This window comes from Telmatherina bonti (genome assembly GCF_933228915.1).
Source record: "Telmatherina bonti genome assembly, chromosome: 11".
Lineage (NCBI taxonomy): Eukaryota > Metazoa > Chordata > Actinopteri > Atheriniformes > Telmatherinidae > Telmatherina > Telmatherina bonti.
Window position 1 is genome coordinate 9,986,681 of NC_136629.1, and position 24,676 is coordinate 10,011,356.

Genomic DNA, 24,676 nt, shown 5'->3' on the forward strand with positions numbered 1-24,676 from the left:
CAAGAGAGATAGAAGCACTTATGGACACTATTCAGCATCAGTGTGTCTGTTTGAGGGATTCTCCATGTAATATCTTCATCAGCTAGCGTTGGTAGAGTTTGTCTTTTTCAACCGTCCCAACAGGAAGCACTTCCTGATTTAAAAAAAAACAGTTAATGCTCGTGTTGGGCCCATAGCAAGGACCGTTCATCAGACCTCTTTCTTCCATGAAGTCCAGAGCTGCTCTTCTTCCATGTTGTTTCTCACATGCATTTTTCTGATGAGGCTGGTCAAATTTTTATCCTGAATGCTTCCACAAACTCCACCTATTTCTTCCACAAGTTTCTACGATGGGGGTATTGCCCATCAGACGGTCCATCAAGGAACAATGCTGTCATGAAGAATGCAAAACATTAGGTGTTGGTGTTTGGTCAATTAGCTTTCAGTGTGTTTACTTCATTAAGATTTGGAACAGACAAGGACACAGTTCTGTGAAACTTTTAACTGGGCACTGTTAAAATATTATTCAATTCAAGATAAAACCTGGATTCAATCCTACTTTCAGATCAACAAGAGTCTGAATCCATAATGGATCCTGAAAGGATTTCTTTCCACTGTGAGGAAAATGTGCAGTTTTTCTCAAGTCAGGACAGAAAGACAACCCAACTTTCAAGCACTTTCCAACAATTCCTTCAAAGAAAGTGCATAAAGTTGAAGTATATCTCATACTGAAATTTCCAAAGACATATATGACTGAAGAAGACAAATGTCCAGAGGACATATAACTACCCCAACAAGAAGCACTTACTGCAGCGAGAAACAAAGTCAGTGTTTGTGTCGGGGTAATTATTCTGACCAGATATATAAAGCGTGAAAGTGAATCCTGGACTGCAATCTGTTGAATATAACCTATGCTTTAGTTTCAATTTTACTTTGCATAGTGGACATTGTCACAACCAAGACAACCCCAAAGAGAAGCACTTGTGAAGAAAAGAATCAACAGTGGTTCCTTTGAGGTGATCTGAGAGTGATTTAAGACTAATCATGATCAATCACACTAATATCGTACTAATCATACTAATATGATTTATTTTAATACACAATTTAGAAATTGTATTGCTGCTGTTGCTAAGCAACACCAAGTAAGTTTCAAGTTCTATACTGACATCATCTGAATGGGTGGGGCTGATTTCTTGCTTTGATGCTCTGTAACATCATTATGACACCTTTTATCCATATACAAGAGGCAAGTTTCCATCTGCAGATCCTGACTACGAAGTGATGGGCGACATCCACAATGACTACCTCCTGCATTATTTTCCAGCTGATTTCCAGGATAACGGTAAGTGTATCTCTGCCAAGTACTTCCGTGACTGGAGCGTCAGACTGGAACGGAAATTGTATTTTTATTGCTAGTGTAAATGCATAAATATGGCACCAGGATGAACCAGAACAAGAAGTGACATCACATACGTTTATGACATTTGAATTGTGCTCCAAATATTACATACAGAAGATCAGACATTGACATATCAAAGAGTGCTATGAGATTATCACAGAATTATTCTCCAAATATCCCACACTGAAATGGAAGTGCAAAAGCTTACAGCACCTGGTATTCCCAGGCGGTCTCCCATTCAAGTACCGAGCAGGCGCAACTCGGCTAGGCTTCTGAGATCAGACGAGATCGGGTGTTTTCAGGGTGTTGCAGCTGTAAGCGTCAGACTGGAACGGAAATTGTATTTTGATTGCTACTGTAAAGGCATAAATATGGCACCAGGATGAACCACAACACGAAGCGACACCACACACGTTTATGACATTTGAATTGTGCTCCAAAAATTACATGCAAAGATCAAACAGTGACATATCAAAGAGTGCTATGAGATTATAACAGAATTATTCTCCAAATATCCCACACTGAAATGGACGTGCAAAAGCTTACAGCACCTGGTGTTCCCAGGTGGTCTCCCATTCAAGTACTGACCAGGCCCAACTCCTCTTTGCTTCCGAGATCAGACGAGATCAGGCGTTTTCAGGGTGGTGTGGCCGTAAGCGTCAGACTGGAACGGAAATTGTATTTTTATTGCTAGAGTAAAGACATAACTATGGCACCACAACAAGAAGTGACATCACACACTTTTATGACATTTGAATTGTGTTCCAAATATTACATGCAAAGATCAAACAGTGACATATCAAAGAGTACTATGACGTCATAATGGAGTTATTCTCCAAATGTACCACAATGAAATGGAAGTGCAAAAGCTTACAGCACCTGGCATTCCCAGGCGGTCTCCCATTCAAGTACTGACCAGGCCCAACTCCTCTTTGCTTCCAAGATCAGACGTTTTCAGGGTGGTGTGGCCGTAAGCGTCAGACTGGACTGGAAATTGTATTTTTATTGCTAGTGTAAAGGAATAAATATGGCAAAAGGATGAACCACAACACGAAGCGACATCAGACAAGTTTATGACATTTGAATTGTGCTCCCAATATTACAAACAAAGATGAAACAGTGACATATCAAAGAGTGCTATGAGATTATAACAGAATTATTCTCCAAATATCCCACACTGAAATGGACGTGCAAAAGCTTACAGCACCTGGTGTTCCCAGGCGGTCTCCCATTCAAATACCGAGCAGGCGCAACTCTGCTAGGCTTCTGAGATCAGACGGGATCGGGCGTTTTCAGGGTGGTGTAGCTGTAAGCGTCAGACTGGAACGGAAATTGTATTTTTATTGCTACTGTAAAGGCATAAATATGGCACCAGGATGAACCACAACACGAAGCGACATCAGACAAGTTTATGACATTTGAATTGTGCTCCCAATATTACAAACAAAGATGAAACAGTGACATATCAAAGAGTGCTATGAGATTATAACGGAATTAATCTCCAAATATCCCAGGCTGATATGGAAGTGCAAAAGCTTACAGCACCTGGTATTCCCAGGCATAAAATGAATCAACTGTTCATTCTGAGTGTTTGAAAGGTCAGCAAGACTACGCCAACAATAAGCACTTACTGTCTTCCAAATATCAAGTCAGTGCCTGTGTTAAGGTCATTTTGCAGACCAAATCCTGAAAAACACCATTTGGATCAAAAGCTCACAAGAGAGATAGAAGCACTTATGGACACTATTCAGCATCAGTGTGTCTGTTTGAGGGATTCTCCATGTAATATCTTCATCAGCTAGTGTTGGTAGAGTTTGTCTTTTTCAACCGTCCCAACAGGAAGCACTTCCTGATTTAAAAAAAAACAGTTAATGCTCGTGTTGGGCCCATAGCAAGGACCGTTCATCAGACCTCTTTCTTCCATGAAGTCCAGAGCTGCTCTTCTTCCATGTTGTTTCTCACATGCATTTTTCTGATGAGGCTGGTCAAATTTTTATCCTGAATGCTTCCACAAACTCCACCTACTTCTTCCACAAGTTTCTACGATGGGGGTATTGCCCATCAGACGGTCCATCAAGGAACAATGCTGTCATGAAGAATGCAAAACATTAGGTGTTGGTGTTTGGTCAATTAGCTTTCAGTGTGTTTACTTCATTAAGATTTGGAACAGACAAGGACACAGTTCTGTGAAACTTTTAACTGGGCACTGTTAAAATATTATTCAATTCAAGATAAAACCTGGATTCAATCCTACTTTCAGATCAACAAGAGTCTGAATCCATAATGGATCCTGAAAGGATTTCTTTCCACTGTGAGGAAAATGTGCAGTTTTTCTCAAGTCAGGACAGAAAGACAACCCAACTTTCAAGCACTTTCCAACAATTCCTTCAAAGAAAGTGCATAAAGTTGAAGTATATCTCATACTGAAATTTCCAAAGACATATATGACTGAAGAAGACAAATGTCCAGAGGACATATAACTACCCCAACAAGAAGCACTTACTGCAGCGAGAAACAAAGTCAGTGTTTGTGTCGGGTTAATTATTCTGACCAGATATATAAAGCGTGAAAGTGAATCCTGGACTGCAATCTGTTGAATATAACCTATGCTTTAGTTTCAATTTTACTTTGCATAGTGGACATTGTCACAACCAAGACAACCCCAAAGAGAAGCACTTGTGAAGAAAAGAATCAACAGTGGTTCCTTTGAGGTGATCTGAGAGTGATTTAAGACTAATCATGATCAATCACACTAATATCGTACTAATCATACTAATATGATTTATTTTAATACATAATTTAGAAAATGTATTGCTGCTGTTGCTAAGCAACACTAAGTAAGTTTCAAGTTCTATACTGACATCATCTGAATGGGTGGGGCTGATTTCTTGCTTTGATGCTCTGTGACATCATTATGACACCTTTTATCCACATACAAGAGGCAAGTTTCCATCTGCAGATCCTGACTACGAATTGATGGACGACATCCACAATGACTACCTCTCGCTTTGCATGTGAGAAGCAACGATGTCCGTATTCTCCACAAGGTTTTTACTAGCCCTTGTGATAGTGAGCAATGGCTGTTGAAGAATGTTTGGCTTGCTTCAATTAAAAAAAAAAAAAAAAAAAAATACACAGATGTGATAATAAAATAAAACCTAATGTGATTGGAAACAATAAATGCAGGCCAAGTAGGGGAAGACCCAAAATAAACAAACAGCCACAACATAAATAATACCAAGTTAAACAATTAATGTCTACAATCTGTTGAATATAAACTATGTTTTAGTTTGAATTACATCTTTGCATTGTAGACATTGACAGAACCAAGACAACCCCAACAAGAAGCACTTACTGCAGCGAGAAACAAAGTCAGTGTTTGTGTCGGGGTAATTATTCTGAACAGATATGTAAAGCGTCGTGTGAATCCTGGACTGCAATCTGTTGAATATAAGCTATGCTTTATCAAGTCAGTGCCTGTTTTAAGGTCATTTTGCAGACCAAATCCTGAAAAACACCATTTGGATCAAAAGCTCACAAGAGAGATAGAAGCACTTATGGACACTATTCAGCATCAGCTTGTCTGTTTGAGGGATTCTCCGTGCAATATCTTCATCAGCTAGCGTTCATCCACAATGACTGCGTTTATCCACAATGACTAGTAGCTTACAGAAGTTGTGAAGTGGTCGCAGAGGTAGTTTTGCATAATTGGAGACACAAACAATGGCCCAGACAGGAGGGGAAATTGAGTGGCTCCCAGCATGTCAGCCTTTTGTCTACAGGGGTTGGGGAAAACAAAGAATGTTTCAGGTGTGAGCTTAAGGTGTGAGAGGGAAAGCAACTGAAGAGAGCTCATTTGTCTTCTGTATGCAAACGGTATGCAGTGTCTGCCATTTGCTACAAACAGTCTTTGATTAAGTCAGAGTTGGGAGTTGATTTTGCAGGAGCAGTGGCTTCACTGGATTTTCTCAGACACAGGCCCTTCTCTTAACTAAATCCATATTTAAAAGAAGAAGTGACATAAAACAGTTGAATTTCTTTCACAGTCTTGGGGACATTGCACACTCTGACAGAGGTTTAAGTGCTAGTATGAAAAAGAACCCTGACTTTCTTGTAGAGCTGAACTGGAGCGCTTGAACTGGAGTTCTTTAAGAAAAAAGGATAGAATTTGATGGAATGGGAATGAGATAGCCCTTGACTTAAGTCATGTGTAAATCTTTGTCATTTCTGGTGTAACGCTGTCCAACAGGGGGACCATTCCAAGGCTGAATGGACTTGAACAGATATGCTTTAAAGAGGAGGAACTCCAAGGTAACTGGCTTGATAGTCCGAAGGCCAGCCAAGCATTGATTTTGTGTAGCAGCCAGTTCCAACGTAGGGTAGGTGCAGGGGAACTGGAGCCTGTCCCAACAAAGGCAAGAATTAGACAGGCTAGAGCTTTTCTCTGCCTAGACTCACAATTTGTGCAGAGTTTCAGTTTTGAGGCCTCATTGGCGCAGTAGGTAGCACATCAGTCTCATAATCTAAAGGTTGTGAGTTAAAGCCTCACACAGGGCATGTATTTTCACCTCTTTGCACTTTCATTCAACTGCAATCACATCAAGCAGACAGAACCACCTATGAAACCAGTGTCTTGCAGCTCACGGGTGTCCAGAGTCTTTCCTTTAGGGCCGCTGTTCTGCAACTTTTCCATGTCTTCCTGATCCAGCATACCTCAAGTACATTCAATGGATCAGTGTATTGTATTAAACTGGAATACAGAGTTAAACAATTAATGTCAATGTTTTCCAAGAAAAAATTCCAACGCGCTGAATTTCCAGCTCCATCTCCTGAAACGCCTGAACAAGTGCGTAAACACCCTCAGCCCAAAGGTGTTGGGAAGACAATATCTGCCAGGATAGAAAAACTATTGAATATTGATTTAACACAATTGGAATAACACAGAGTTGAGTTTGACACCACACAGTAAGGCTTGAGGTCAAAACATTCGCAGATACGAAAAATGACATCAAACATTGACAAACACGCTGAAAGAGTCAGCATTTGAGTTTCCCTAGCACATGTGGCGAAGGGGAATTAGCTCAAGTGGTAGAGTGCTCACTTTGCATGTGAGAGGTAATGGCATAAATGCCCATATTCTCCACAAGACTTTCACCAGTTCTTGGTAAAATAGGCAGCTATTGAAAGCAAAATTCAAAAAAAAAAAAAAACATCTGAAAATAAGAGAAGCAAAAGTGTGATGACAGACTATAGAAAAACTAACCCCACTGCAGCAAGACACATGTTTCCAAAGACATTCAGCCAAAGCATACTAGGCTCTACAACTGCCCCAACAAGAGGCACTTACTACACCAAGTAACAGTTGGTGAGTGGGTCATAATTATGACCAGAAACAAGTGTCACATAAACTATGCTTTAGTTTCAATTTTACTTTGCATTGTTGACATTATCACAACCAAGACAACCCCAAAGAGAAGCACTTGTGAAAGCCAGAAGCATGAGTGTATCTGTTTGACAAAGGCTCCATGCAGTTTACTTCCTGCAGGTCATGTTGGTCAAACCAAATTGGGATTTAAGCACATTTTCAGTATTTTGCAGTTTGAAAAGAACTGGGATTTCCAAATCCAGTCCTTGAGCGTTGATATCCTGGAGGTATTGGAACTTTCCCTGCAGCAACACACCTGATTTAAATGAATGGATCGTGAATAGACTTTTGCAGAACTTGACAAATAACTGTGGAGATGAATTTGATTTGAATAAGATGTCTTGCAGCAAGGAAACAATCAATTCCTTGAATATAATTAAACTATCCTTTACATTTTGGGGTGTCATTAATAAGGTGGGGCTATTTTGGAAGTACCAGTGTGTGTTGCTTTGAGTTTGTTTAGAGATCACTAGTGCCACAAGCAAACACGACGAGGATGGGACTCCAACCCACGCGTGCAAAGCAAAATGGATTAGCAGTCCATCGCCTTAACCACTCGGCCACCCCGTCCTGCCCACTGTACATTTGCTGTCTGAAAACCTTCTTGTACACTAGTTTTTTTTTTTTTTTTTTTCCATTGTACATCCTGTGACAACACCGAAACTGGGAAGCAAACTATTTAACTGGAAGCAAGTTAACGCAACTGAAAAAACAATGAGTTGGGTTTGACATCACACACTTGAGGTCAAATCATGGCCAGATATGACAAAATGGGATCCGACAAACATAGATCAGGCGCATGATTGAGTTAGCAAGAGTGAGCATCTCAGTCAAGGGGAATTAGCTCAAGTGGTAGAGCGCTCGCTTAGCATGTGAGAGGTAACGGGATCAATGCCCGTATTCTCCACAAGATTTTCACTAGAGCTTCCTGTGATTGTGAACAATGGCTTTTGAATGTTTTGGCTTAAAAACCATGCAAAGATGCAATAATAAACTAATATGATTGGAAGTCTTCAAACATTGACCAATAAATGGTGGACACCCGAAAGGAACAAACACAATAGAAGTAACCCATCAATATAGCATGCTAAAATGATGCATGCCTCCTGACATTGTGATGGCATAACATTACACGAAAGTGCTATTTGGACAGCTGTAAGCCTCATAGTTCCAGTGCTGTGGAGCGATGCTGCAGCTTAGAGTAAGTGTGGTCCCAGTGGTAAATCCACCTTTTGCATTTCTTCTGCCAATTTTCCATTCCTTAACACTAGACAACCCATAGTTTTCTAATTCCTGTTACCATGTACAAAGGGCTGCCACAAAGCTGTGTGGTTTCAAATGAACAACTCAACAACAAACACATTGTAAAGGGGGCCAGTACCTGCCAGATTAAGGTTTCACAGCCACAGCATGAAGTCCAGCACAGTTTTTCTGTTCTGAAGACAACAGTCCATCTTAAATGCTGAATCCTTCAACACGCTCCATCTTCTTCTTCTAAAGTTTCTAAGTTGGAAGTAATGGTCATCAGAAGGTCACACAAACAAAGAACAGTCTCCTCAAGAATGTAAAACATTAGGTGTTAATGTGTTCTAATTCAGCCTGCAGAAGACACTCAGGTTTTCAAGCACTTTCCAACAATACCTTGAAGAGAAAGTGCAGAAAGTTTAAGTGTTTCTAAAAACTGACTTTAGCTGAAGCTGACAAGGTTTGAGATGGCATATAACTACCCCAACAAGAAGCACTTATAATTAAACAGGTGGCAAGGGAATCCTGGATTGCAATCTGTTGAATAAAACTATGCTTTGAATTTTTGCATAGTGGACATTGTCACAACCAAGACAACCCCAAAGAGAAGCACTTGTGAAGAAAAGAATCAACAGTGGTTCCTTTGAGGTGATCTGAGAGTGATTTAAGACTAATCATGATCAATCACACTAATATCGTACTAATCATACTAATATGATTTATTTTAATACACAATTTAGAAATTGTATTGCTGCTGTTGCTAAGCAACACCAAGTAAGTTTCAAGTTCTATACTGACATCATCTGAATGGGTGGGGCTGATTTCTTGCTTTGATGCTCTGTAACATCATTATGACACCTTTTATCCATATACAAGAGGCAAGTTTCCATCTGCAGATCCTGACTACGAAGTGATGGACGACATCCACAATGACTACCTCCTGCATTATTTTCCAGCTGATTTCCAGGATAACGGTAAGTGTATCTCTGCCAAGTACTTCCGTGACTGGAGCGTCAGACTGGAACGGAAATTGTATTTTTATTGCTAGTGTAAATGCATAAATATGGCACCAGGATGAACCAGAACAAGAAGTGACATCACATACGTTTATGACATTTGAATTGTGCTCCAAATATTACATACAGAAGATCAGACATTGACATATCAAAGAGTGCTATGAGATTATCACAGAATTATTCTCCAAATATCCCACACTGAAATGGAAGTGCAAAAGCTTACAGCACCTGGTATTCCCAGGCGGTCTCCCATTCAAGTACCGAGCAGGCGCAACTCGGCTAGGCTTCTGAGATCAGACGAGATCGGGTGTTTTCAGGGTGTTGCAGCTGTAAGCGTCAGACTGGAACGGAAATTGTATTTTGATTGCTACTGTAAAGGCATAAATATGGCACCAGGATGAACCACAACACGAAGCGACACCACACACGTTTATGACATTTGAATTGTGCTCCAAAAATTACATGCAAAGATCAAACAGTGACATATCAAAGAGTGCTCTGAGATTATAACAGAATTATTCTCCAAATATCCCACACTGAAATGGACGTGCAAAAGCTTACAGCACCTGGTGTTCCCAGGTGGTCTCCCATTCAAGTACTGACCAGGCCCAACTCCTCTTTGCTTCCGAGATCAGACGAGATCAGGCGTTTTCAGGGTGGTGTGGCCGTAAGCGTCAGACTGGAACGGAAATTGTATTTTTATTGCTAGAGTAAAGACATAACTATGGCAGCACAACAAGAAGTGACATCACACACTTTTATGACATTTGAATTGTGTTCCAAATATTACATGCAAAGATCAAACAGTGACATATCAAAGAGTACTATGACGTCATAATGGAGTTATTCTCCAAATGTACCACAATGAAATGGAAGTGCAAAAGCTTACAGCACCTGGCATTCCCAGGCGGTCTCCCATTCAAGTACTGACCAGGCCCAACTCCTCTTTGCTTCCAAGATCAGACGTTTTCAGGGTGGTGTGGCCGTAAGCGTCAGACTGGACTGGAAATTGTATTTTTATTGCTAGTGTAAAGGAATAAATATGGCAAAAGGATGAACCACAACACGAAGCGACATCAGACAAGTTTATGACATTTGAATTGTGCTCCCAATATTACAAACAAAGATGAAACAGTGACATATCAAAGAGTGCTATGAGATTATAACAGAATTATTCTCCAAATATCCCACACTGAAATGGACGTGCAAAAGCTTACAGCACCTGGTATTCCCAGGCATAAAATGAATCAACTGTTCATTCTGAGTGTTTGAAAGGTCAGCAAGACTACGCCAACAATAAGCACTTACTGTCTTCCAAATATCAAGTCAGTGCCTGTGTTAAGGTCATTTTGCAGACCAAATCCTGAAAAACACCATTTGGATCAAAAGCTCACAAGAGAGATAGAAGCACTTATGGACACTATTCAGCATCAGTGTGTCTGTTTGAGGGATTCTCCATGTAATATCTTCATCAGCTAGCGTTGGTAGAGTTTGTCTTTTTCAACCGTCCCAACAGGAAGCACTTCCTGATTTTAAAAAAAACAGTTAATGCTCGTGTTGGGCCCATAGCAAGGACCGTTCATCAGACCTCTTTCTTCCATGAAGTCCAGAGCTGCTCTTCTTCCATGTTGTTTCTCACATGCATTTTTCTGATGAGGCTGGTCAAATTTTTATCCTGAATGCTTCCACAAACTCCACCTATTTCTTCCACAAGTTTCTACGATGGGGGTATTGCCCATCAGACGGTCCATCAAGGAACAATGCTGTCATGAAGAATGCAAAACATTAGGTGTTGGTGTTTGGTCAATTAGCTTTCAGTGTGTTTACTTCATTAAGATTTGGAACAGACAAGGACACAGTTCTGTGAAACTTTTAACTGGGCACTGTTAAAATATTATTCAATTCAAGATAAAACCTGGATTCAATCCTACTTTCAGATCAACAAGAGTCTGAATCCATAATGGATCCTGAAAGGATTTCTTTCCACTGTGAGGAAAATGTGCAGTTTTTCTCAAGTCAGGACAGAAAGACAACCCAACTTTCAAGCACTTTCCAACAATTCCTTCAAAGAAAGTGCATAAAGTTGAAGTATATCTCATACTGAAATTTCCAAAGACATATATGACTGAAGAAGACAAATGTCCAGAGGACATATAACTACCCCAACAAGAAGCACTTACTGCAGCGAGAAACAAAGTCAGTGTTTGTGTCGGGTTAATTATTCTGACCAGATATATAAAGCGTGAAAGTGAATCCTGGACTGCAATCTGTTGAATATAACCTATGCTTTAGTTTCAATTTTACTTTGCATAGTGGACATTGTCACAACCAAGACAACCCCAAAGAGAAGCACTTGTGAAGAAAAGAATCAACAGTGGTTCCTTTGAGGTGATCTGAGAGTGATTTAAGACTAATCATGATCAATCACACTAATATCGTACTAATCATACTAATATGATTTATTTTAATACATAATTTAGAAAATGTATTGCTGCTGTTGCTAAGCAACACTAAGTAAGTTTCAAGTTCTATACTGACATCATCTGAATGGGTGGGGCTGATTTCTTGCTTTGATGCTCTGTGACATCATTATGACACCTTTTATCCACATACAAGAGGCAAGTTTCCATCTGCAGATCCTGACTACGAATTGATGGACGACATCCACAATGACTACCTCTCGCTTTGCATGTGAGAAGCAACGATGTCCGTATTCTCCACAAGGTTTTTACTAGCCCTTGTGATAGTGAGCAATGGCTGTTGAAGAATGTTTGGCTTGCTTCAATTAAAAAAAAAAAAAAAAAAAAATACACAGATGTGATAATAAAATAAAACCTAATGTGATTGGAAACAATAAATGCAGGCCAAGTAGGGGAAGACCCAAAATAAACAAACAGCCACAACATAAATAATACCAAGTTAAACAATTAATGTCTACAATCTGTTGAATATAAACTATGTTTTAGTTTGAATTACATCTTTGCATTGTAGACATTGACAGAACCAAGACAACCCCAACAAGAAGCACTTACTGCAGCGAGAAACAAAGTCAGTGTTTGTGTCGGGGTAATTATTCTGAACAGATATGTAAAGCGTCGTGTGAATCCTGGACTGCAATCTGTTGAATATAAGCTATGCTTTATCAAGTCAGTGCCTGTTTTAAGGTCATTTTGCAGACCAAATCCTGAAAAACACCATTTGGATCAAAAGCTCACAAGAGAGATAGAAGCACTTATGGACACTATTCAGCATCAGCTTGTCTGTTTGAGGGATTCTCCGTGCAATATCTTCATCAGCTAGCGTTTATCCACAATGACTGCGTTTATCCACAATGACTAGTAGCTTACAGAAGTTGTGAAGTGGTCGCAGAGGTAGTTTTGCATAATTGGAGACACAAACAATGGCCCAGACAGGAGGGGAAATTGAGTGGCTCCCAGCATGTCAGCCTTTTGTCTACAGGGGTTGGGGAAAACAAAGAATGTTTCAGGTGTGAGCTTAAGGTGTGAGAGGGAAAGCAACTGAAGAGAGCTCATTTGTCTTCTGTATGCAAACGGTATGCAGTGTCTGCCATTTGCTACAAACAGTCTTTGATTAAGTCAGAGTTGGGAGTTGATTTTGCAGGAGCAGTGGCTTCACTGGATTTTCTCAGACACAGGCCCTTCTCTTAACTAAATCCATATTTAAAAGAAGAAGTGACATAAAACAGTTGAATTTCTTTCACAGTCTTGGGGACATTGCACACTCTGACAGAGGTTTAAGTGCTAGTATGAAAAAGAACCCTGACTTTCTTGTAGAGCTGAACTGGAGCGCTTGAACTGGAGTGCTTTAAGAAAAAAGGATAGAATTTGATGGAATGGGAATGAGATAGCCCTTGACTTAAGTCATGTGTAAATCTTTGTCATTTCTGGCGTAACGCTGTCCAACAGGGGGACCATTCCAAGGCTGAATGGACTTGAACAGATATGCTTTAAAGAGGAGGAACTCCAAGGTAACTGGCTTGATAGTCCGAAGGCCAGCCAAGCATTGATTTTGTGTAGCAGCCAGTTCCAACGTAGGGTAGGTGCAGGGGAACTGGAGCCTGTCCCAACAAAGGCAAGAATTAGACAGGCTAGAGCTTTTCTCTGCCTAGACTCACAATTTGTGCAGAGTTTCAGTTTTGAGGCCTCATTGGCGCAGTAGGTAGCACATCAGTCTCATAATCTAAAGGTTGTGAGTTAAAGCCTCACACAGGGCATGTATTTTCACCTCTTTGCACTTTCATTCAACTGCAATCACATCAAGCAGACAGAACCACCTATGAAACCAGTGTCTTGCAGCTCACGGGTGTCCAGAGTCTTTCCTTTAGGGCCGCTGTTCTGCAACTTTTCCATGTCTTCCTGATCCAGCATACCTCAAGTACATTCAATGGATCAGTGTATTGTATTAAACTGGAATACAGAGTTAAACAATTAATGTCAATGTTTTCCAAGAAAAAATTCCAACGCGCTGAATTTCCAGCTCCATCTCCTGAAACGCCTGAACAAGTGCGTAAACACCCTCAGCCCAAAGGTGTTGGGAAGACAATATCTGCCAGGATAGAAAAACTATTGAATATTGATTTAACACAATTGGAATAACACAGAGTTGAGTTTGACACCACACAGTAAGGCTTGAGGTCAAAACATTCGCAGATACGAAAAATGACATCAAACATTGACAAACACACTGAAAGAGTCAGCATTTGAGTTTCCCTAGCACATGTGGCGAAGGGGAATTAGCTCAAGTGGTAGAGTGCTCACTTTGCATGTGAGAGGTAATGGCATAAATGCCCATATTCTCCACAAGACTTTCACCAGTTCTTGGTAAAATAGGCAGCTATTGAAAGCAAAATTCAAAAAAAAAAAAAAACATCTGAAAATAAGAGAAGCAAAAGTGTGATGACAGACTATAGAAAAACTAACCCCACTGCAGCAAGACACATGTTTCCAAAGACATTCAGCCAAAGCATACTAGGCTCTACAACTGCCCCAACAAGAGGCACTTACTACACCAAGTAACAGTTGGTGAGTGGGTCATAATTATGACCAGAAACAAGTGTCACATAAACTATGCTTTAGTTTCAATTTTACTTTGCATTGTTGACATTATCACAACCAAGACAACCCCAAAGAGAAGCACTTGTGAAAGCCAGAAGCATGAGTGTATCTGTTTGACAAAGGCTCCATGCAGTTTACTTCCTGCAGGTCATGTTGGTCAAACCAAATTGGGATTTAAGCACATTTTCAGTATTTTGCAGTTTGAAAAGAACTGGGATTTCCAAATCCAGTCCTTGAGCGTTGATATCCTGGAGGTATTGGAACTTTCCCTGCAGCAACACACCTGATTTAAATGAATGGATCGTGAATAGACTTTTGCAGAACTTGACAAATAACTGTGGAGATGAATTTGATTTGAATAAGATGTCTTGCAGCAAGGAAACAATCAATTCCTTGAATATAATTAAACTATCCTTTACATTTTGGGGTGTCATTAATAAGGTGGGGCTATTTTGGAAGTACCAGTGTGTGTTGCTTTGAGTTTGTTTAGAGATCACTAGTGCCACAAGCAAACACGACGAGGATGGGACTCCAACCCACGCGTGCAAAGCAAAATGGATTAGCAGTCCATCGCCTTAACCACTCGGCCACCCCGTCCTGCCCACTGTACATTTGCTGTCTGAAAACCTTCTTGTACACTAGTTTTTTTTTTTTTTTTTTTCCATTGTACATCCTGTGACAACACCGAAACTGGGAAGCAAACTATTTAACTGGAAGCAAGTTAACGCAACTGAAAAAACAATGAGTTGGGTTTGACATCACACACTTGAGGTCAAATCATGGCCAGATATGACAAAATGGGATCCGACAAACATAGATCAGGCGCATGATTGAGTTAGCAAGAGTGAGCATCTCAGTCAAGGGGAATTAGCTCAAGTGGTAGAGCGCTCGCTTAGCATGTGAGAGGTAACGGGATCAATGCCCGTATTCTCCACAAGATTTTCACTAGAGCTTCCTGTGATTGTGAACAATGGCTTTTGAATGTTTTGGCTTAAAAACCATGCAAAGATGCAATAATAAACTAATATGATTGGAAGTCTTCAAACATTGACCAATAAATGGTGGACACTCGAAAGGAACAAACACAATAGAAGTAACCCATCAATATAGCATGCTAAAATGATGCATGCCTCCTGACATTGTGATGGCATAACATTACACGAAAGTGCTATTTGGACAGCTGTAAGCCTCATAGTTCCAGTGCTGTGGAGCGATGCTGCAGCTTAGAGTAAGTGTGGTCCCAGTGGTAAATCCACCTTTTGCATTTCTTCTGCCAATTTTCCATTCCTTAACACTAGACAACCCATAGTTTTCTAATTCCTGTTACCATGTACAAAGGGCTGCAACAAAGCTGTGTGGTTTCAAATGAACAACTCAACAACAAACACATTGTAAAGGGGGCCAGTACCTGCCAGATTAAGGTTTCACAGCCACAGCATGAAGTCCAGCACAGTTTTTCTGTTCTGAAGACAACAGTCCATCTTAAATGCTGAATCCTTCAACACGCTCCATCTTCTTCTTCTAAAGTTTCTAAGTTGGAAGTAATGGTCATCAGAAGGTCACACAAACAAAGAACAGTCTCCTCAAGAATGTAAAACATTAGGTGTTAATGTGTTCTAATTCAGCCTGCAGAAGACACTCAGGTTTTCAAGCACTTTCCAACAATACCTTGAAGAGAAAGTGCAGAAAGTTTAAGTGTTTCTAAAAACTGACTTTAGCTGAAGCTGACAAGGTTTGAGATGGCATATAACTACCCCAACAAGAAGCACTTATAATTAAACAGGTGGCAAGGGAATCCTGGATTGCAATCTGTTGAATAAAACTATGCTTTGAATTTTTGCATAGTGGACATTGTCACAACCAAGACAACCCCAAAGAGAAGCACTTGTGAAGAAAAGAATCAACAGTGGTTCCTTTGAGGTGATCTGAGAGTGATTTAAGACTAATCATGATCAATCACACTAATATCGTACTAATCATACTAATATGATTTATTTTAATACACAATTTAGAAATTGTATTGCTGCTGTTGCTAAGCAACACCAAGTAAGTTTCAAGTTCTATACTGACATCATCTGAATGGGTGGGGCTGATTTCTTGCTTTGATGCTCTGTAACATCATTATGACACCTTTTATCCATATACAAGAGGCAAGTTTCCATCTGCAGATCCTGACTACGAAGTGATGGACGACATCCACAATGACTACCTCCTGCATTATTTTCCAGCTGATTTCCAGGATAACGGTAAGTGTATCTCTGCCAAGTACTTCCGTGACTGGAGCGTCAGACTGGAACGGAAATTGTATTTTTATTGCTAGTGTAAATGCATAAATATGGCACCAGGATGAACCAGAACAAGAAGTGACATCACATACGTTTATGACATTTGAATTGTGCTCCAAATATTACATACAGAAGATCAGACATTGACATATCAAAGAGTGCTATGAGATTATCACAGAATTATTCTCCAAATATCCCACACTGAAATGGAAGTGCAAAAGCTTACAGCACCTGGTATTCCCAGGCGGTCTCCCATTCAAGTACCGAGCAGGCGCAACTCGGCTAGGCTTCTGAGATCAGACGAGATCGGGTGTTTTCAGGGTGTTGCAGCTGTAAGCGTCAGACTGGAACGGAAATTGTATTTTGATTGCTACTGTAAAGGCATAAATATGGCACCAGGATGAACCACAACACGAAGCGACACCACACACGTTTATGACATTTGAATTGTGCTCCAAAAATTACATGCAAAGATCAAACAGTGACATATCAAAGAGTGCTATGAGATTATAACAGAATTATTCTCCAAATATCCCACACTGAAATGGACGTGCAAAAGCTTACAGCACCTGGTGTTCCCAGGTGGTCTCCCATTCAAGTACTGACCAGGCCCAACTCCTCTTTGCTTCCGAGATCAGACGAGATCAGGCGTTTTCAGGGTGGTGTGGCCGTAAGCGTCAGACTGGAACGGAAATTGTATTTTTATTGCTAGAGTAAAGACATAACTATGGCACCACAACAAGAAGTGACATCACACACTTTTATGACATTTGAATTGTGTTCCAAATATTACATGCAAAGATCAAACAGTGACATATCAAAGAGTACTATGACGTCATAATGGAGTTATTCTCCAAATGTACCACAATGAAATGGAAGTGCAAAAGCTTACAGCACCTGGCATTCCCAGGCGGTCTCCCATTCAAGTACTGACCAGGCCCAACTCCTCTTTGCTTCCAAGATCAGACGTTTTCAGGGTGGTGTGGCCGTAAGCGTCAGACTGGAATGGAAATTGTGTTTTTATTGCTAGTGTAAAGGAATAAATATGGCAAAAGGATGAACCACAACACGAAGCGACATCAGACAAGTTTATGACATTTGAATTGTGCTCCCAATATTACAAACAAAGATGAAACAGTGACATATCAAAGAGTGCTATGAGATTATAACAGAATTATTCTCCAAATATCCCACACTGAAATGGACGTGCAAAAGCTTACAGCACCTGGTGTTCCCAGGCGGTCTCCCATTCAAATACCGAGCAGGCGCAACTCTGCTAGGCTTCTGAGATCAGACGGGATCGGGCGTTTTCAGGGTGGTGTAGCTGTAAGCGTCAGACTGGAACGGAAATTGTATTTTTATTGCTACTGTAAAGGCATAAATATGGCACCAGGATGAACCACAACACGAAGCGACATCAGACAAGTTTATGACATTTGAATTGTGCTCCCAATATTACAAACAAAGATGAAACAGTGACATATCAAAGAGTGCTATGAGATTATAACGGAATTAATCTCCAAATATCCCACACTGATATGGAAGTTCAAAAGCTTACAGCACCTGGTATTCCCAGGCATAAAATGAATCAACTGTTCATTCTGAGTGTTTGAAAGGTCAGCAAGACTACGCCAACAATAAGCACTTACTGTCTTCCAAATATCAAGTCAGTGCCTGTGTTAAGGTCATTTTGCAGACCAAATCCTGAAAAACACCATTTGGATCAAAAGCTCACAAGAGAGATAGAAGCACTTATGGACACTATTCAGCATCAGTGTGTCTGTTTGAGGGATTCTCCATGTAATATCTTCATCAGCTAGCGTTGGTAGAGTTTGTCTTTTTCAACCGTCCCAACAGGAAGCACTTCCTGATTTTAAAAAAAACAGTTAATGCTCGTGTTGGGCCCATAGCAAGGACCGTTCATCAGACCTCTTTCTTCCATGAAGTCCAGAGCTGCTCTTCTTCCATGTTGTTTCTCACATGCATTTTTCTGATGAGGCTGGTCAAATTTTTATCCTGAATGCTTCCACAAACTCCACCTATTTCTTCCACAAGTTTCTACGATGGGGGTATTGCCCATCAGACGGTCCATCAAGGAACAATGCTGTCATGAAGAATGCAAAACATTAGGTGTTGGTGTTTGGTCAATTAGCTTTCAGTGTGTTTACTTCATTAAGATTTGGAACGGACAAGGACACAGTTCTGTGAAACTTTTAACTGGGCACTGTTAAAATATTATTCAATTCAAGATAAAACCTGGATTCAATCCTACTTTCAGATCAACAAGAGTCTGAATCCATAATGGATCCTGAAAGGATTTCTTTCCATGTGAGGAAAATGTGCAGTTTTTCTCAAGTCAGGACAGAAAGACAACCCAACTTTCAAGCACTTTCCAACAATTCCTTCAAAGAAAGTGCATAAAGTTGAAGTATATCTCATACTGAAATTTCCAAAGACATATATGACTGAAGAAGACAAATGTCCAGAGGACATATAACTACCCCAACAAGAAGCACTTACTGCAGCGAGAAACAAAGTCAGTGTTTGTGTCGGGGTAATTATTCTGACCAGATATATAAAGCGTGAAAGTGAATCCTGGACTGCAATCTGTTGAATATAACCTATGCTTTAGTTTCAATTTTACTTTGCATAGTGGACATTGTCACAACCAAGACAACCCCAAAGAGAAGCACTTGTGAAGAAAAGAATCAACAGTGGTTCCTTTGAGGTGATCTGAGAGTGATTTAAGACTAATCATGATCAATCACACTAATATCGTACTAATCATACTAATATGATTTATTTTAATACACAATTTAGAAATTGTATTGCTGCTGTTGCTAAGCAACACCAAGTAAGTTTCAAGTTCTATACTGACATCATCTGAATGGGTGGGGCTGATTTCTTGCTTTGATGCTCTGTAACATCATTATGACACCTTTTATCCATATACAAGAGGCAAGTTTCCATCTGCAGATCCTGACTACGAAGTGATGGACGACATCCACAATGACTACCTCCTGCATTATTTTCCAGCTGATTTCCAGGATAACGGTAAGTGTATCTCTGCCAAGTACTTCCGTGACTGGAGCGTCAGACTGGAACGGAAATTGTATTTTTATTGCTAGTGTAAATGCATAAATATGGCACCAGGATGAACCAGAACAAGAAGTGACATCACATACGTTTATGACATTTGAATTGTGCTCCAAATATTACATACAGAAGATCAGACATTGACATATCAAAGAGTGCTATGAGATTATCACAGAATTATTCTCCAAATATCCCACACTGAAATGGAAGTGCAAAAGCTTACAGCACCTGGTATTCCCAGGCGGTCTCCCATTCAAGTACCGAGCAGGCGCAACTCGGCTAGGCTTCTGAGATCAGACGAGATCGGGTGTTTTCAGGGTGTTGCAGCTGTAAGCGTCAGACTGGAACGGAAATTGTATTTTGATTGCTACTGTAAAGGCATAAATATGGCACCAGGATGAACCACAACACGAAGCGACACCACACACGTTTATGACATTTGAATTGTGCTCCAAAAATTACATGCAAAGATCAAACAGTGACATATCAAAGAGTGCTCTGAGATTATAACAGAATTATTCTCCAAATATCCCACACTGAAATGGACGTGCAAAAGCTTACAGCACCTGGTGTTCCCAGGTGGTCTCCCATTCAAGTACTGACCAGGCCCAACTCCTCTTTGCTTCCGAGATCAGACGAGATCAGGCGTTTTCAGGGTGGTGTGGCCGTAAGCGTCAGACTGGAACGGAAATTGTATTTTTATTGCTAGAGTAAAGACATAACTATGGCAGCACAACAAGAAGTGACATCACACACTTTTATGACATTTGAATTGTGTTCCAAATATTACATGCAAAGATCAAACAGTGACATATCAAAGAGTACTATGACGTCATAATGGAGTTATTCTCCAAATGTACCACAATGAAATGGAAGTGCAAAAGCTTACAGCACCTGGCATTCCCAGGCGGTCTCCCATTCAAGTACTGACCAGGCCCAACTCCTCTTTGCTTCCAAGATCAGACGTTTTCAGGGTGGTGTGGCCGTAAGCGTCAGACTGGACTGGAAATTGTATTTTTATTGCTAGTGTAAAGGAATAAATATGGCAAAAGGATGAACCACAACACGAAGCGACATCAGACAAGTTTATGACATTTGAATTGTGCTCCCAATATTACAAACAAAGATGAAACAGTGACATATCAAAGAGTGCTATGAGATTATAACAGAATTATTCTCCAAATATCCCACACTGAAATGGACGTGCAAAAGCTTACAGCACCTGGTATTCCCAGGCATAAAATGAATCAACTGTTCATTCTGAGTGTTTGAAAGGTCAGCAAGACTACGCCAACAATAAGCACTTACTGTCTTCCAAATATCAAGTCAGTGCCTGTGTTAAGGTCATTTTGCAGACCAAATCCTGAAAAACACCATTTGGATCAAAAGCTCACAAGAGAGATAGAAGCACTTATGGACACTATTCAGCATCAGTGTGTCTGTTTGAGGGATTCTCCATGTAATATCTTCATCAGCTAGCGTTGGTAGAGTTTGTCTTTTTCAACCGTCCCAACAGGAAGCACTTCCTGATTTTAAAAAAAACAGTTAATGCTCGTGTTGGGCCCATAGCAAGGACCGTTCATCAGACCTCTTTCTTCCATGAAGTCCAGAGCTGCTCTTCTTCCATGTTGTTTCTCACATGCATTTTTCTGATGAGGCTGGTCAAATTTTTATCCTGAATGCTTCCACAAACTCCACCTATTTCTTCCACAAGTTTCTACGATGGGGGTATTGCCCATCAGACGGTCCATCAAGGAACAATGCTGTCATGAAGAATGCAAAACATTAGGTGTTGGTGTTTGGTCAATTAGCTTTCAGTGTGTTTACTTCATTAAGATTTGGAACAGACAAGGACACAGTTCTGTGAAACTTTTAACTGGGCACTGTTAAAATATTATTCAATTCAAGATAAAACCTGGATTCAATCCTACTTTCAGATCAACAAGAGTCTGAATCCATAATGGATCCTGAAAGGATTTCTTTCCACTGTGAGGAAAATGTGCAGTTTTTCTCAAGTCAGGACAGAAAGACAACCCAACTTTCAAGCACTTTCCAACAATTCCTTCAAAGAAAGTGCATAAAGTTGAAGTATATCTCATACTGAAATTTCCAAAGACATATATGACTGAAGAAGACAAATGTCCAGAGGACATATAACTACCCCAACAAGAAGCACTTACTGCAGCGAGAAACAAAGTCAGTGTTTGTGTCGGGTTAATTATTCTGACCAGATATATAAAGCGTGAAAGTGAATCCTGGACTGCAATCTGTTGAATATAACCTATGCTTTAGTTTCAATTTTACTTTGCATAGTGGACATTGTCACAACCAAGACAACCCCAAAGAGAAGCACTTGTGAAGAAAAGAATCAACAGTGGTTCCTTTGAGGTGATCTGAGAGTGATTTAAGACTAATCATGATCAATCACACTAATATCGTACTAATCATACTAATATGATTTATTTTAATACATAATTTAGAAAATGTATTGCTGCTGTTGCTAAGCAACACTAAGTAAGTTTCAAGTTCTATACTGACATCATCTGAATGGGTGGGGCTGATTTCTTGCTTTGATGCTCTGTGACATCATTATGACACCTTTTATCCACATACAAGAGGCAAGTTTCCATCTGCAGATCCTGACTACGAATTGATGGACGACATCCACAATGACTACCTCTCGCTTTGCATGTGAGAAGCAACGATGTCCGTATTCTCCACAAGGTTTTTACTAGCCCTTGTGATAGTGAGCAATGGCTGTTGAAGAATGTTTGGCTTGCTTCAATTAAAAAAAAAAAAAAAAAAAAATACACAGATGTGATAATAAAATAAAACCTAATGTGATTGGAAACAATAAATGCAGGCCAAGTAGGGGAAGACCCAAAATAAACAAACAGCCACAACATAAATAATACCAAGTTAAACAATTAATGTCTACAATCTGTTGAATATAAACTATGTTTTAGTTTGAATTACATCTTTGCATTGTAGACATTGACAGAACCAAGACAACCCCAACAAGAAGCACTTACTGCAGCGAGAAACAAAGTCAGTGTTTGTGTCGGGGTAATTATTCTGAACAGATATGTAAAGCGTCGTGTGAATCCTGGACTGCAATCTGTTGAATATAAGCTATGCTTTATCAAGTCAGTGCCTGTTTTAAGGTCATTTTGCAGACCAAATCCTGAAAAACACCATTTGGATCAAAAGCTCACAAGAGAGATAGAAGCACTTATGGACACTATTCAGCATCAGCTTGTCTGTTTGAGGGATTCTCCGTGCAATATCTTCATCAGCTAGCGTTTATCCACAATGACTGCGTTTATCCACAATGACTAGTAGCTTACAGAAGTTGTGAAGTGGTCGCAGAGGTAGTTTTGCATAATTGGAGACACAAACAATGGCCCAGACAGGAGGGGAAATTGAGTGGCTCCCAGCATGTCAGCCTTTTGTCTACAGGGGTTGGGGAAAACAAAGAATGTTTCAGGTGTGAGCTTAAGGTGTGAGAGGGAAAGCAACTGAAGAGAGCTCATTTGTCTTCTGTATGCAAACGGTATGCAGTGTCTGCCATTTGCTACAAACAGTCTTTGATTAAGTCAGAGTTGGGAGTTGATTTTGCAGGAGCAGTGGCTTCACTGGATTTTCTCAGACACAGGCCCTTCTCTTAACTAAATCCATATTTAAAAGAAGAAGTGACATAAAACAGTTGAATTTCTTTCACAGTCTTGGGGACATTGCACACTCTGACAGAGGTTTAAGTGCTAGTATGAAAAAGAACCCTGACTTTCTTGTAGAGCTGAACTGGAGCGCTTGAACTGGAGTGCTTTAAGAAAAAAGGATAGAATTTGATGGAATGGGAATGAGATAGCCCTTGACTTAAGTCATGTGTAAATCTTTGTCATTTCTGGCGTAACGCTGTCCAACAGGGGGACCATTCCAAGGCTGAATGGACTTGAACAGATATGCTTTAAAGAGGAGGAACTCCAAGGTAACTGGCTTGATAGTCCGAAGGCCAGCCAAGCATTGATTTTGTGTAGCAGCCAGTTCCAACGTAGGGTAGGTGCAGGGGAACTGGAGCCTGTCCCAACAAAGGCAAGAATTAGACAGGCTAGAGCTTTTCTCTGCCTAGACTCACAATTTGTGCAGAGTTTCAGTTTTGAGGCCTCATTGGCGCAGTAGGTAGCACATCAGTCTCATAATCTAAAGGTTGTGAGTTAAAGCCTCACACAGGGCATGTATTTTCACCTCTTTGCACTTTCATTCAACTGCAATCACATCAAGCAGACAGAACCACCTATGAAACCAGTGTCTTGCAGCTCACGGGTGTCCAGAGTCTTTCCTTTAGGGCCGCTGTTCTGCAACTTTTCCATGTCTTCCTGATCCAGCATACCTCAAGTACATTCAATGGATCAGTGTATTGTATTAAACTGGAATACAGAGTTAAACAATTAATGTCAATGTTTTCCAAGAAAAAATTCCAACGCGCTGAATTTCCAGCTCCATCTCCTGAAACGCCTGAACAAGTGCGTAAACACCCTCAGCCCAAAGGTGTTGGGAAGACAATATCTGCCAGGATAGAAAAACTATTGAATATTGATTTAACACAATTGGAATAACACAGAGTTGAGTTTGACACCACACAGTAAGGCTTGAGGTCAAAACATTCGCAGATACGAAAAATGACATCAAACATTGACAAACACACTGAAAGAGTCAGCATTTGAGTTTCCCTAGCACATGTGGCGAAGGGGAATTAGCTCAAGTGGTAGAGTGCTCACTTTGCATGTGAGAGGTAATGGCATAAATGCCCATATTCTCCACAAGACTTTCACCAGTTCTTGGTAAAATAGGCAGCTATTGAAAGCAAAATTCAAAAAAAAAAAAAAACATCTGAAAATAAGAGAAGCAAAAGTGTGATGACAGACTATAGAAAAACTAACCCCACTGCAGCAAGACACATGTTTCCAAAGACATTCAGCCAAAGCATACTAGGCTCTACAACTGCCCCAACAAGAGGCACTTACTACACCAAGTAACAGTTGGTGAGTGGGTCATAATTATGACCAGAAACAAGTGTCACATAAACTATGCTTTAGTTTCAATTTTACTTTGCATTGTTGACATTATCACAACCAAGACAACCCCAAAGAGAAGCA